The sequence below is a fragment of the Jaculus jaculus genome, chromosome 19 (assembly GCF_020740685.1).
Source record: "Jaculus jaculus isolate mJacJac1 chromosome 19, mJacJac1.mat.Y.cur, whole genome shotgun sequence".
NCBI classification, from domain to species: domain Eukaryota; kingdom Metazoa; phylum Chordata; class Mammalia; order Rodentia; family Dipodidae; genus Jaculus; species Jaculus jaculus.
This window is the reverse complement of record NC_059120.1, coordinates 13,754,195-13,766,562: the sequence shown is the minus strand read 5'-3', so window position 1 is coordinate 13,766,562 and position 12,368 is coordinate 13,754,195. Positions and strand designations below refer to the sequence as shown.

General features: G+C 48.7%; 1 protein-coding gene across 1 annotated transcript in view; it reads left to right on the top strand.

Annotated features, from left to right (window-relative positions):
* The first annotated feature begins 2,786 nt into the window (after positions 1-2,786).
* Positions 2,787-12,368, top strand: part of Lpar3 (lysophosphatidic acid receptor 3) — an 85,245-nt gene continuing 75,663 nt past the window's right edge. The window contains exon 1 of the mRNA XM_045137884.1: positions 2,787-2,876. The gene's annotated coding sequence lies outside the window, so the exon portion shown is untranslated. The remainder of the gene's footprint in view (positions 2,877-12,368) is intronic.

The following is a 12,368-nucleotide window of genomic DNA, read 5'->3' as shown; positions in this document are numbered from 1 at the left end:
AACTCTTTCGTAGACAAAGTCTCTCATTGGCTGAGAGCACTCAAACTGAGCTAGCCGTGACTTCCTGGGGTCCTCTTGGCCCCTGCTTTACCAGGGCTGCATTATAGGCACATGCCATTGCATGGCATCTCACATGGGTACTGGGGATCAAACTCAGGCCCTCATGATTGTATGTCACTTTGCCTACTTACACCATCTCCCTGGGTCTTTATAACTGCTCCTGTTATCTGTGCCACTTCTTGTCTTCACCTCACACCTGATGTTAAAAATAAAACAGCAGCCAGGCAGGCGTGGTGGAGCACGCCTTGAATCCCGGAACTAGGGAGGCACAGGTAAAATGACCATCATGAAGTTTGAGGGCAACCTGAGACTACATAGTGAATTCCAGATCAACCTGGGCTACAGCAAGACCCTACCTTGCAAAAACAAACAAACAAATCAAATAGCAGCTAGAATGTTGTTTTCTTCCTAAATCCAGCTTGGCTGACCACATGCACCCCTTCCCCTTTCTCCTGTAGAATTCACTAGAAAGCTACTCACACTGGGGTCTTTAGTATCTGGGTCTTCCTTTGGAGTCAAGTTCAGGAAGTCCCCAGGTTTCAACACAGTGTCTCCAAGGCCTCTGAATACATTGTTTGTAGCTTGGAACATATTTCCCAGCAAAGGAACGCTCAGAGTGTGTTTACACTTCCCAGTTCTGCTTACAACGCTGAGTCACTTTACACAGGACACACACGTGGAGTCAAGCATCCCCTGAGTGTTGAGAGCTGAGAATTCTTGTGTTCACATTGCCTTTGGGTGACGCCTGGGTTGGCCTGTTTACTCTCCATCCCAGTCTCACATGTCCTATGCAAAGTTTCTGCTTGTTCTGATAAACATAAGATCTTCCTTGAACATGAGTTTAGCAAATGTACCTCATTCCACACAGAGATTTTCTGAATCCCCAGAAGATTCACCCCACTATGAAGACCTGAGGTCTACAAGGGTGCTGCTGGGGTCTCAGGGGTGGCATCCAATAGGTGAGAAAGTAGGACATTATCAAAGCATTGTCTTCGTAGGGATTAAAAAAAAAAATCAAATAGATGGCAGACTAATCAGAAAGAAGAAGGGGTTCAGTGGTAGGGGGTGGGATGGAAAGACAGCAGAAAGTAACGGGGTTATGATCAAAATACCTTATGTTCCATGTTTGAGAATTATCAGCAAAATAAATAAATAAATAAATAAATAAATAAATAAATAAATAAATAAATAAATAAATGAATGAATGAATGTATGTTAAATTAGGGGCTGGGAAGTGGTTCAGCAGGTGCTTGTTCTCAAAGCCTGCCCAGGTTTGATTCCCCAGCCACCCATATAAAGCTGGACAGAGAGACATTTGGGGTGGCAAGAGACCTTGGCACCCGGGTGCGTGCGGCGCCCACACACACACACACACACACACACACACACACACACGCAATTTCTTTATAAGTTAAATTAAGAAAAAAATGTATTTAAGAGGGCAGAATCTCTGATGATAAGAGATGGAAAAGAACAGAGTATTTAACAGGCTGTCTCCAGGAATGTGGTCCTTAATGGGTCCTAAATGAACAGGAATGAATGAATGACTGAAAGAGTGGAGGAGCGGCAAAGGGCTACAGGATGACATGCGGACCCATGCTTTCAGTTTTCCCCAACAGTTTGGAGCACAATTGGGAAGGGCTTCGCTTCCCAGTAGTTCTGTCTTGGAAAGTTACCAGGAAGGCCCAAGTTTGAGCATCTCTTTGACCTTCCTTTTGTGTCTCGTTCCAGAGAGCACCAACCCTTCAGACATCCGCCTTCCCTTGCAAACTTCTTTACCGAAAGTGGTCGGGGGAGACTACACACGTCAGCTTTGAAAAACAGCATGGTACCCAGACCAGTCCTCTCAGCAGAAGCTCAGGCTCGTTCTGCGCCCGCTGAAACAAAAAGGGACCGATGACTGCCCTCAGGCCGCATGCACGTGGGTCAAGCTCTGGGGTTGGGGTTTTAAGAGTATCTTGGGCCTCACAGTGCCCAAACCTGCCTCCCGCATAAGTGAGTCGGCTCCATTTTTCTGAAGTTACCATAGTGTCTCGCCTCAAAGAAAGAGGGTCAGAGCAATGCTTTCCCCCCCTATTTTTATTTCATTTATTAGAGAGTTGTTTTTATTCACTCATTAAAGAGAGGGATAGAGAGAGAGAGGGGGAAATGGGCGCTCCAGGGTTTCCAGCCGCTGCAAACGAACTCCAGGCCGCACGGGCCACCTTGTGCATCTGGCTTACGTGGGTCCTGGGGAATGGAGCCTGGGTCCTTCGGTTTCACAGGCAAAGGCCTTAACCGCAAGGCTGTCTCTCCAGCCCAGAGCACTGCTTTTCAATCGGGAGATCACACCCAGGTATGGCTCCGTGATGCCCAAAGGTGCTGGCGAACCCTTCAAGCAGGGCCCTCCAGGGACCAGCCACCTTCCTGGTGATTAAGTCCTGGGCAGGCACCAAGTTGGCAGAGAGCTGCCCGGGGGCCGCTGGGCGTCCCTGCGCGGTGCAGCTCCGGGCCCGGCCGGCGGGGGGCGCTCTCCCGTGGGAACTTGCGGCCGCGCTGGGCGGGGCGGGGCGGGGCGGGGCGGGGCGGGGCGGGGCGGGGCGGGGCGGGCGGGGCGGGGCGGGCTCGGCCCCCTCCATCCCGTCCGCGCCGGGGCCAAGTTTCCCGGGACTCGGGCACGTCGCGGCGCCCGCCCGCCCGCCCCGTCCTCCGTGGCCTCCCTGGGCTCTCGGCCGCCCCGTCGCGCTCGGCAATCCCCCCCCCCCGCCCGAGGGCATGCGGCAGCCTCGGGCCATCCCGCTCCCTCCCGGGCTCGGCGGCGCGGGCGCGCGTGAGCGGTGAGTGGCGGGCGGGCGCGGGGCGCACCGGGGGCGGCCGGGGCTGGGCGCGCGGGGGGCTCGCTCTGCAGCCACTGACCCGCTCCACACTCCCGGAACACTACTCCCCCGGGGCGGTCTGTGGAGCACCTGGCCGGTTCCCATTTCAGTTTTTCTTATGGGGAAAAAAGAAAAAGAAAAAAAAAAAGCAATCGAGATGCAAAATCGGGGCAGCGCCGGCCTTGGCCGCGAGCTGGGCTCAGGGACGCGGGGAGCTGGGCGCACGCGGCGCTGAGCGCCCGCCCGGGCTTCCTTTCCAGGGTGCTGGCCACTGCTGTCAGGGCTGATGGAGCCCAGAGACGGGACATTTTTCCTCTTGCGCTGACACGGGTGCCGTGGTTGGGGGCTTGGGGGCCGTGCGCAGGCGTCTGGGGAGGTAGTGGCCCGGCAGGAACGTGTATCTCATCGGTTGTGTGGGATGAGCACAAGTTCTCGGGATGGGATCCCCGCCCCCCTTCCTTCACCACGGGCGACAAAAGCACTTTGTTTTGTAGTAATGTTGCTTTTTTTGTTTTTTGCTTTCTCTCTGCAAGTCGCAGCTATCCAAAACTGCTTAGAAATTTCCCAAGCATGTCATTTGAGGAGTGAGTGTGAATATTGGCAACAATTTAGACTTACTGAGGCGATCATTTAAACAGCCGTGGCAAGGCACTTGTAGGTCAATGTTTAAACGGGATTCCCCACCACCGCCGCCCCCGAAACATTCCCCTCATAATTTGTGATTGTCACTCTTCTATCTCCTCAGTCATTGATCTTGGACCGTCATTTTAGAATGTCACTTCAGCTTCTCAGGGTCCCCCCCTCCTTGTCTTTAATAAGTCTGAAAATACAGTGGCTGTTATAGACCGACAACCCGGTTTCCAAAAGTACGTGTTAACGTGCATGCCAGGCATGTCATCAGTGCCTGGGGGTTTGGATTGCTGAGGAGAGACGTGGGGTTTCCAGCGAAGCACCTACCAATATCAGTTAACCCTCTTTCCCATGAGACATTGGATACAAATTTGTCTGGTGGCCTGAGTCAGGTGAACCAGTGATATTTTTTTGTTGTTGTTCAGAAGTGAAACAGATAGAAAAATCCTCAGTGCTGTTAACATGCTTGTTTAAACAAAGTGGGCCATTCTATAAAAATCCAGCCAGCACATCCTGACATTGAAGTGAGCTTCTGCTTTGAGACTACTGTCATGTAGGGACCTTGCCATGTAAACATCTGGACTACCCTGGTATTGATGGTCAGTATGCTACAGCCAGTGAAATAGATCATTTTGACAGATGTTTCTTATGTAAAATTTTTTGTCTTTAGAATTCAATTTTTTGAAGTTCTGATTTAATTACAAATGATACTCTTTTTTTTTTTCTTTCCTAAATCTTACCAATGTGCTAATCAATTCCAAGTCTTATTACAGATCAGATCTATTTTGGGTATGTGTGTGGGGGGGGGGAGGGGGTTGAGGGGATTGCTCGTTTTTTGAGGGAGGGTCTCACTCTAGCCCAGGCTGACCTGGAACTCACTCTGTAGCTCCAGGCTGGCCTTGAACTCACAGTCTCCCTGGTGCTGGGACTAAAGGTGTGCACCACCACACCCAGTTTGTGGTTGTTTTATGTAAGATGTGTGATAGAACAGGTCTGCGTATGTTTTGTGTGGATGAAAGCATTAAAATATGCGATTTTCCCCATGCACCTCCATCTGAACTCCGATGTTGCGGTGTGCTAACTTCTGCTTTGTTTTTCAAAAACTCACACACAGAGGAATTAATGCATGCACGTGTTACAGCTGAGAGCAGCGGAGACTCACACTCTAAGAGTTAGTTGAATGCGGAAGGCTAGCTGCTTCCTGGCTTCCCTCTAAGGGTCAGCATCCACTACAACTTAAGCCAGCCTCTCATTTGTTGGGCAGTGTGAGAGGAATGGCTGTAATTCGAATGGGAATTACAATAACTCAAATGACCCATTAGCTACTCTCCTTGGACTACACATTAGCTCCAATGTTTCTGGCTTGTAATTATAACCAACAGAGCCATTAAGTCTGATTTCGGGTTTCTAAATGGCAGGGACCAGACCCAAGGCATTATTAATGTGGGATTAAAGGGAAGATCAGGCTTCCCAGTCAGCACTGTGTTTGGTCCATTGGGCTTTGTGACCTTGGGAACATTGTTTTCTTTCCTCCATAAACCTTAATCTCCTCATCTGTAAAAAGAAAGATTTTGCACAACTCCCAAGATTAAAAGGGAAAACACTTGGAAGGGACTCTGATATGTAGGTAGTACTTAAATGATGGTTCTCTCTTTTCTCCTAAATATTACAGTTCTGGAATTTGTATTAACCTGGGTGAAAGTGATCAGTAATAAGTGTGAAATGACGGACTCCAAGCCCCAGGCGACATAGAGATATTGTCACACATGCTTGTGTGTCATCCCCTTTCCAGCACCTGGGCCTTGTATTAGTTGCTTTTCTCATCGTCGAGATCAAAATACTTTAAAAAAATTTAAAAAATTTTTGTTGTTTACTTTTATTTATTTATTTATTTGAGAGCAACAGGCAGAGAGAAAGAGGCAGAGAAAGAAGAGAGAGAGAGAGAGAAAGAGAAAGAGAGAGAAAATGGGTGTGCCAGGACCTCCAGCCACTGCAAATGAACTCCAGATGCAATCGCCCCCTTGTGCATCTGACTAATGTAGGTCCTGGGGAATGGAGCCTTGAACTGGGGTCGTTAGTCTCCACAGACAAGCGCTTAACTGCTAAGCCATCTCTCCAGCCCTATTTTTAGTTATTTACAAGAGAGAGAACAAAAGAGGCAGACATAGTGAGAGAGAGGCAATGGATGCACCAGGGCAACCAGCCACTGCAAACGAACTCCAGATGCATGTGCCCCCTTGTGCATCTGGCTTATGTGGGTCCTGGGACATTGAACCTGGCTCCTTTGGCTTAATTGCTAAACCATCTCTCTAGCCGTTGGCTCACAGTTTGAGGGGATTCAGTCCACCATGGCAACAAGAGCAGCTTGAGAGTGTGGCGGCAGGAGCTTGGGGCTGTCTGCTGACTGCCATGAGGATCAGGAAGAAGACACATGACAGGAAGTGAAGCCAGGCTATAACCCATAAGGCCAGCCCTCCAGAAAGAGATTTACTCCAGCTAGGCTCTGCATCTCAAAGGCTTCACAACCTCTGAGAACAGCACCACCAGCTGGGGACCAACTGTGCAAACACGTGAGTCTGCGGGGGACATTTTTTCACTTTCAAACGTTAGCAAGATTTTTGCTTTTCTCTCTCACCCTTCCTGTAGTTAATGAGCCTCCACCTCCTCTTTGCCCCCAATGTTCCTTTGCCCCTTGTCCCAGTTATTGTGTGTGGATGGAGGACCTCAGTTTTGCCGTAGATGGGAGAGGAGGTGTTGAGTGGAGAGCCATCAGCACAGTCACTGAGAGCTTGTGGCTTTGCAAGCTATGGGCTAGAGACACTTGAGGTGTAAGATTCTAAGTTCTTGAAACTCGGGAGATGGCTGGGGCAATAAAGTGCTTGTCCTGTAAGCACAAGGAACTAAGTTCAGATCCCCGCAGCCTGTATAAAATGCTAGACGTAGTGACACACACCTGAAACCCCTGCACTGGGGGAGCTGGAGACAGAGAATCCCTGGGTCTGGCTGGCCAGGCAGTCTAGCCCAATTGGTGAGTTCCTGGCCGATAAGAGACCCTGTCTCAAAGGAGGTGGCTGTCTATACACATGCACACGTATGTGCCCTCACCCACCGACACACATGCATGTCCACCACACATATACACCTGCAATATATTGCTTAGATATGTTACTTGGCATCCCCGACTTTGTTTGATAATTTGCACAATGGGCACTACAATTCCTCTTCTACCTATCTGCACAGGTTGTTGATAGATTTCCATTAAGACATGTGGAAGGACTGTGTGCCCTGGGAAGGCCTGTGTAATTTGGAATTAAAGAGACAGGGCATCCCAGACAGGCTTACTCAGCACTGGCTACATGGAGGCCCCAAGAGCTCTATGCCACTGGCTTGTGGGCCAAGTGGGCACTACTCCACTGTATCCATAGACCTCTCTGCTGTTCTTTGAGGTCATAGTAGACTTCTAGAAAGAAATGATAACCAGAGGTTGAGAAACTGTCTAAGAGCAATGCAAGATTAATTTCAGAATTAAGATTATCTTAACAGTTCATGATTGAAAAGTTTCAAAGAAGTTTTCAAGCCATACTAGAACTACCTACATTGTCTTACACCTCAGGTGAGGAAAAAAAAAAAAAAAAACCAAAGAGCTAGTTAGTTACCCTCCTATATCTGTTCACTTTTCATTTCTGACCATAAGCAGCCTATGAAGGGAAAGTGCTTATTTCATCTGACAGTCTCAAGGGGGAGTTTCGCTGTGGCAGGGAAGGCCTGGTAGGAGAAGACAGCTGGGCGCCACACCTTCAGTCAGCAGGGAGAAGGCAGCGAGAGCAAGCTGAGTATAGCAAGTAGGCTGGGCTATAACGCTGCAAGGCCGTCTCTCAGTGACACGCTTCCTCTAGCAAAGCTCCTTTTCCAAAATGCCTCTACAGCCTTCCCAACAGGAAGCATCAACTGGGGAGTGGGGAATGAAGTATTTAAACACATGGGGTTTCTGGGGACATTTTTCATTCAAACCATCACCCCTCCCAATGTCAGAAAGGAAGAGGGCTGGAGAGATGGTTTAGCATTAAGGTGTTTGCCTACAAAGCCAAAGGATCGAAGAGAGTGGTAATGGAAATTGCTAGAAATAGTATTGGGGTCCCCCTAGTCCTCACTATCTTGTGCCTTTCTGATGACTTGGGTCTCTGAAGTCCAGCTCTGCAAAGCCAGGAACACCCTTCCCTGACAACTGAATTGTTTCTTTTAGTCAGGAAGATGTATGTTGCTCACTGCTTGCCCATGAGCCAGGAGAGTGGTACCTATTGAAAACAATGTTCTAACCTGCTGGGCTGTACCCACCTTCCCTTCATTCCCCAGGCCAATATCCAATATGTTCTTCTCTGTTCTTCTCCGCTCTTCCCTTCCTGGCTTGGCCTCTGCAGCACCTGACCTCTAATCTCCTGCCCACCGACAGCCCTGAGCCCCTCCCCTGCCCCTGACCCCTGCACCGCTCCACTCCCGTGAGCCGCGACTCCCCTCCTCAGATGAGAATCATTCCTTCAGCACAGGCCGGGGCCGACTGCGTGTCCTGCTGGAAAGCAGCCCGTCCAGGACAGCCCCGCTCACGCTGCCAGTCTGTCCCTCTGATTACTCATCAACCAGTCCAGAGTCTGCCTTGTTCCCCAGGAACCTAGTCTGAGGGTTCTCCCAGCCTTGGCCTTGACTCGGTCACGTGCAGATTCATGGCACTATCAAGGGGTGGCTTGGAAGGTCAGAGGGCACGTTTGCCCCTCCATAAGCACGGGCATTTACCTAAAGGCTTTCCAAGCCAGATGCCGTCTGAGTAAAGGCAGCAAACTGCTCTATAAAAGAAGCTTTAATGCCAGCCTTGTTCTCGCCCGTAAGCCAGGATGCCATTGAAGTTCTGGAGCGGCCCCTACACAGACTGGGCAGTAGGGTCAGTGAGAGGAATTCAGTTGCCAGGAGTGCCCAGAAATCTAATGGTGAAGCTTAAAGCTCTTGACAGTGACGCGTTATTGAAGACCAGAGTCGGGGGTCACAGGTATAAAATCCATCAGGAAACTTGCAGTGAGTCATTGCCTCTTATCTCATCTTTTAAAAAAAAAATTATTTATTTATTTATTTATTTGAGAGAGGGAGGAGGGAGAGAGAGAGAGAATGGCACACCAGGACTTCCAGCCACCGCACATGAACTCCAGATGCATGTGCCACCTTGTGCATCTGGCTTACATGGGTACTGGAGAATCGAACCAAGGTCCTTTGGCTTCGAAGGCAAGTGCCTTAACTGCTCAGCCATCTCTCCAGCCCTATCACATCTTTTTAAAAAATATAACTTTCCTAAGATAATTTTTAATATTTTATTTATTTATTTGAAAGAGAGAGAGAGAAGAGAGAGAGAGAGAGAGAATGGGCACGCCAGGACCACCAGGCACTGCAAACAAACTCCAGATGTATGTGCCCCCTTGTGCATCTGGCTTATGTTGGTCCCAGAAAGTCGAACCAGGATTCTTTGGCTTTGCAGGCAAATACCTTAACCGCTAAGCCATCACTTCAGCCCCAAAATATATCCTTTTTAAAAAAAATTATTATTTCCAGAGGGTGCCTTCTAACCACTTCAAATAGACTATAGATGCATGTTCCACTTTGTCCATCTCTTTTGAAACAAGGTCTGTCATTGTTCACCAGTTAGGCTAGACTGGCTTTACATGAATACTGAGGAATCAAACTCAGGTCATTAGGATTTTCAGGCAAGTGCCTTAACCACTGAACCGTCACTCCAATCCCCCTTTGATTATTTATTTATTTACAATGAGAGGCAGAGAGAGAAAGAGAGAAGAGAGACAGGGCATGCCAGGGCCTCCAGCCATTCAGACAAACTCCAGGTGTATGCACCACCTTGCGCATCTGGCTTATGTGGGTCCTGGGGAACAGAACCTGTGTCCTTAGGCTTTGCAGGCAATCACTTTAAATGCTAAGCCATCTTTCCAGCCCTTAAAGAAAAAAGTCAGCTCTTTGACCAGGGGCCTCTCTGTGAGTAAAAATTACCAGTTAGGTCTGACAAAAATACAAGTGCAGCCAAGTCTGTGTGCACATGGGTTCCGCATTTTCAGGTTCAGCCAACCATAGATGAAGTGTACTCAGGGAAAGACACCCCATTTACACTGAGCCCGTGCACACTTTCTTGTCCTTGTTCCTCAAAGAACTGCGTGGCGTGGTTTTTCTTTCTTTCTTTCTTTCTTTTTGATTAGGCCTTGTAAGTAATCTGGACTGAGAGTGGGCTGTAGACCACTACCAGGGCGTTTTGTGTGAGGGAGTGGAGAGCCTCGCATTTAGTAACACCACAGTGCTCCCTGGCCAGGCCTTTCCAGATAACAAGGGACAGCTGTGTAATCTTTCCTGCGTTTCTAAGCCATTAAGATCAAAGCCTCAGCTTCCCTCTCTCCCTCTCTTTCCTCTTTGCTCATCTCCCTATCTCTTTCTCTACATACATAACACAAATAGTTCAATTTAAAAAATATATATTACATGTAGCCATGGCGTTACATGTTATGTGTGTATAAAACATCTGTCTTTATTCTGAATATTTTATAACAAATTGAAAGCATTTTTCTACACTCTTGAGTGTTCTTTTTTTTTTTTTTTTAACCAAAGCAAACGGGTCCTTGACCTGCAAAGCTAGTATACAGCCCACCAACTCAGAAAATGGACGGTGGCCCAAAACTACCATCTAGCGCAGAGTGCTCGTTCATATGTTATTGCTCCTCCCCCAAATGTCCCTAGAAGGATCAAGGATTCATGCTGTGTCTCTTCTCCTGTCCCCAAAGTCCTTGCAGTTTGAGCAACTTTGAAATGCAGGCCTTCCCTCCCCCACTCCTTTGGCATTTGCATGCAGGGGGTGTGTAGGGGTGTGGGGGGCGTGGAGGGGTGTGGTGTTTGCATGTTGGTGCATGTCCACATGTGTATTATAGGACCGAGGACAACTGAAGGGTCAGCGCTCAGAAATGGTGTCCATCTCTTTTGAAACAAGGTCTGTCATTGTCTTGGAGTTTACCAGTTAGGCAGGACTCGCTGAGCAGCACGCTCCAGGATTTGCCTGTCTTGGCTGCCCAGTGCTGAGAGTACAGCTGGACAGTGCCACCTCCTCATGCTTGCCTTGCACTTAATCCCGAGCCCCTAAGTGCAGGTCTTCTGTCCTACAGGGTGACTCTCAGCCCAGGTCTGTGGGTGTGTGCTCAGCAGACTCAGGTCTTGAGTAGTGGGAATACCACAGAATAAAACCATGATCTGCTCAGCACCAGCCCATCCAGTCCTAGGATGCTGACCTCGATCACCTCATTATTCTGGTGTCTGCCAGATCTTCCCACCATAAATCACTGTTCTTCTTTCTACTTTGATATTTGTGGGGAAGGATGCTAAGGCTATGCTAATGGCCTGTTCCTCATTACACCTCCACCTACAGACCTACCTTCATTGATGACTTCTGCCAGAGTCAGCCATCTCTAAGAAGGTTGCCAAGGGGTGAGTCTTTATTTCCATCACGCCTACATGTAGAAGTTGGCATTCTCCTATAAGGAAGAACTCGCTTTCTCGTGCTTTTTTTTTAATTATTATTTTTTATTTGAGAGCAACAGACAGAGAGAGAAAGGGGGGAGAGAGAGAGAGCGCGCACGAGAGAGAATGGGAGCCCCAGGGCTTCCAGCCACTGCAACGAACTCCAGACGCGTGCGCCCCCTTGTGCATCTGGCTAACGTGGGTCCTGGGGAACCGAGCCTCAAACCGGGGTCCTTAGGCTTCACAGGCAAGCGCTTAACCGCTAAGCCATCTCTCCAGCCCTCGTGCTTTTATTCACTCAGAGTAGGACATATTCGTGGATCTCTTTTGTAGTGAATCTTTTACTCTCATTGTTTCTTTTGACGTCCAAATTGTCCTCAGTTGGGCCAGTGGGAATGTGGGATGTGGGTCCTTTGTCCTGTCATGCCTTGAGCATTTGGTACCGTGACGTGTTCCAGGCTCATCTTCTACTTTCCCGAGCTTAGCATATCCTGCCTCTTAGAGGAAGAAGACAATTTTTTTTCTCTTTAAAATTGCATATATTTAAGCTTACAACACAATGTTTTGATATACTCATCTTTGTACATGTGTACGTAGTAAAATGATTACCTTCATTAAGCAAAGTAGCATGACCTCACCTCATAGGTGTGTGTGTGTGTGTGTGTGTGTGTGTGTGTGTGTGTGTGTATTAACAGTCCCTAAAATCTGCCTGCTTGGCAAAGATTCAGACCGAAATGTACAAAGTCGTCTTGTGTAGATGAACAGGTCTAGTGATCTAATGTACCACGTGAGGCGAACACTATGCAGTCATCAAGATATGGAAGGCTGATATGCCCTTCATTACCTGGGTGTCATTGCTTCTATTTCTTCCAGAAGGCAGAGCTTGGAAATAAACAGACACCGCAGTGTGGTAGTCAGCTCCACATTGCTGAGGTGAACTTCCAAACGGACACAGTTTACAGGAGGAAGGATTTATTTCAAGTTCACAGATCTGGGGGAGGGGGCTCCACCAAATGGTGGAAGAAGCTGGCCCCCCATTCCTAAATCCAAGCAGAGAGACGCCACCGAGCAGCCAGCACCACGAGCAAACGCAAACGCGCAGCAAACAGCAGGGACCCAGGCAGAGTCAACGTGCTGGGCCCACCCTTAGGCTGGAACCCCATTCCACCCCCAAACATACCTTAGGGCTGGACCCCAGGGTCCACCCGCAGTGACCATCCTTCCAGCCAGGTGGCGGGAAATCCAAGTTTTTTGTTTTTTTGGTTTTTTTTTTGC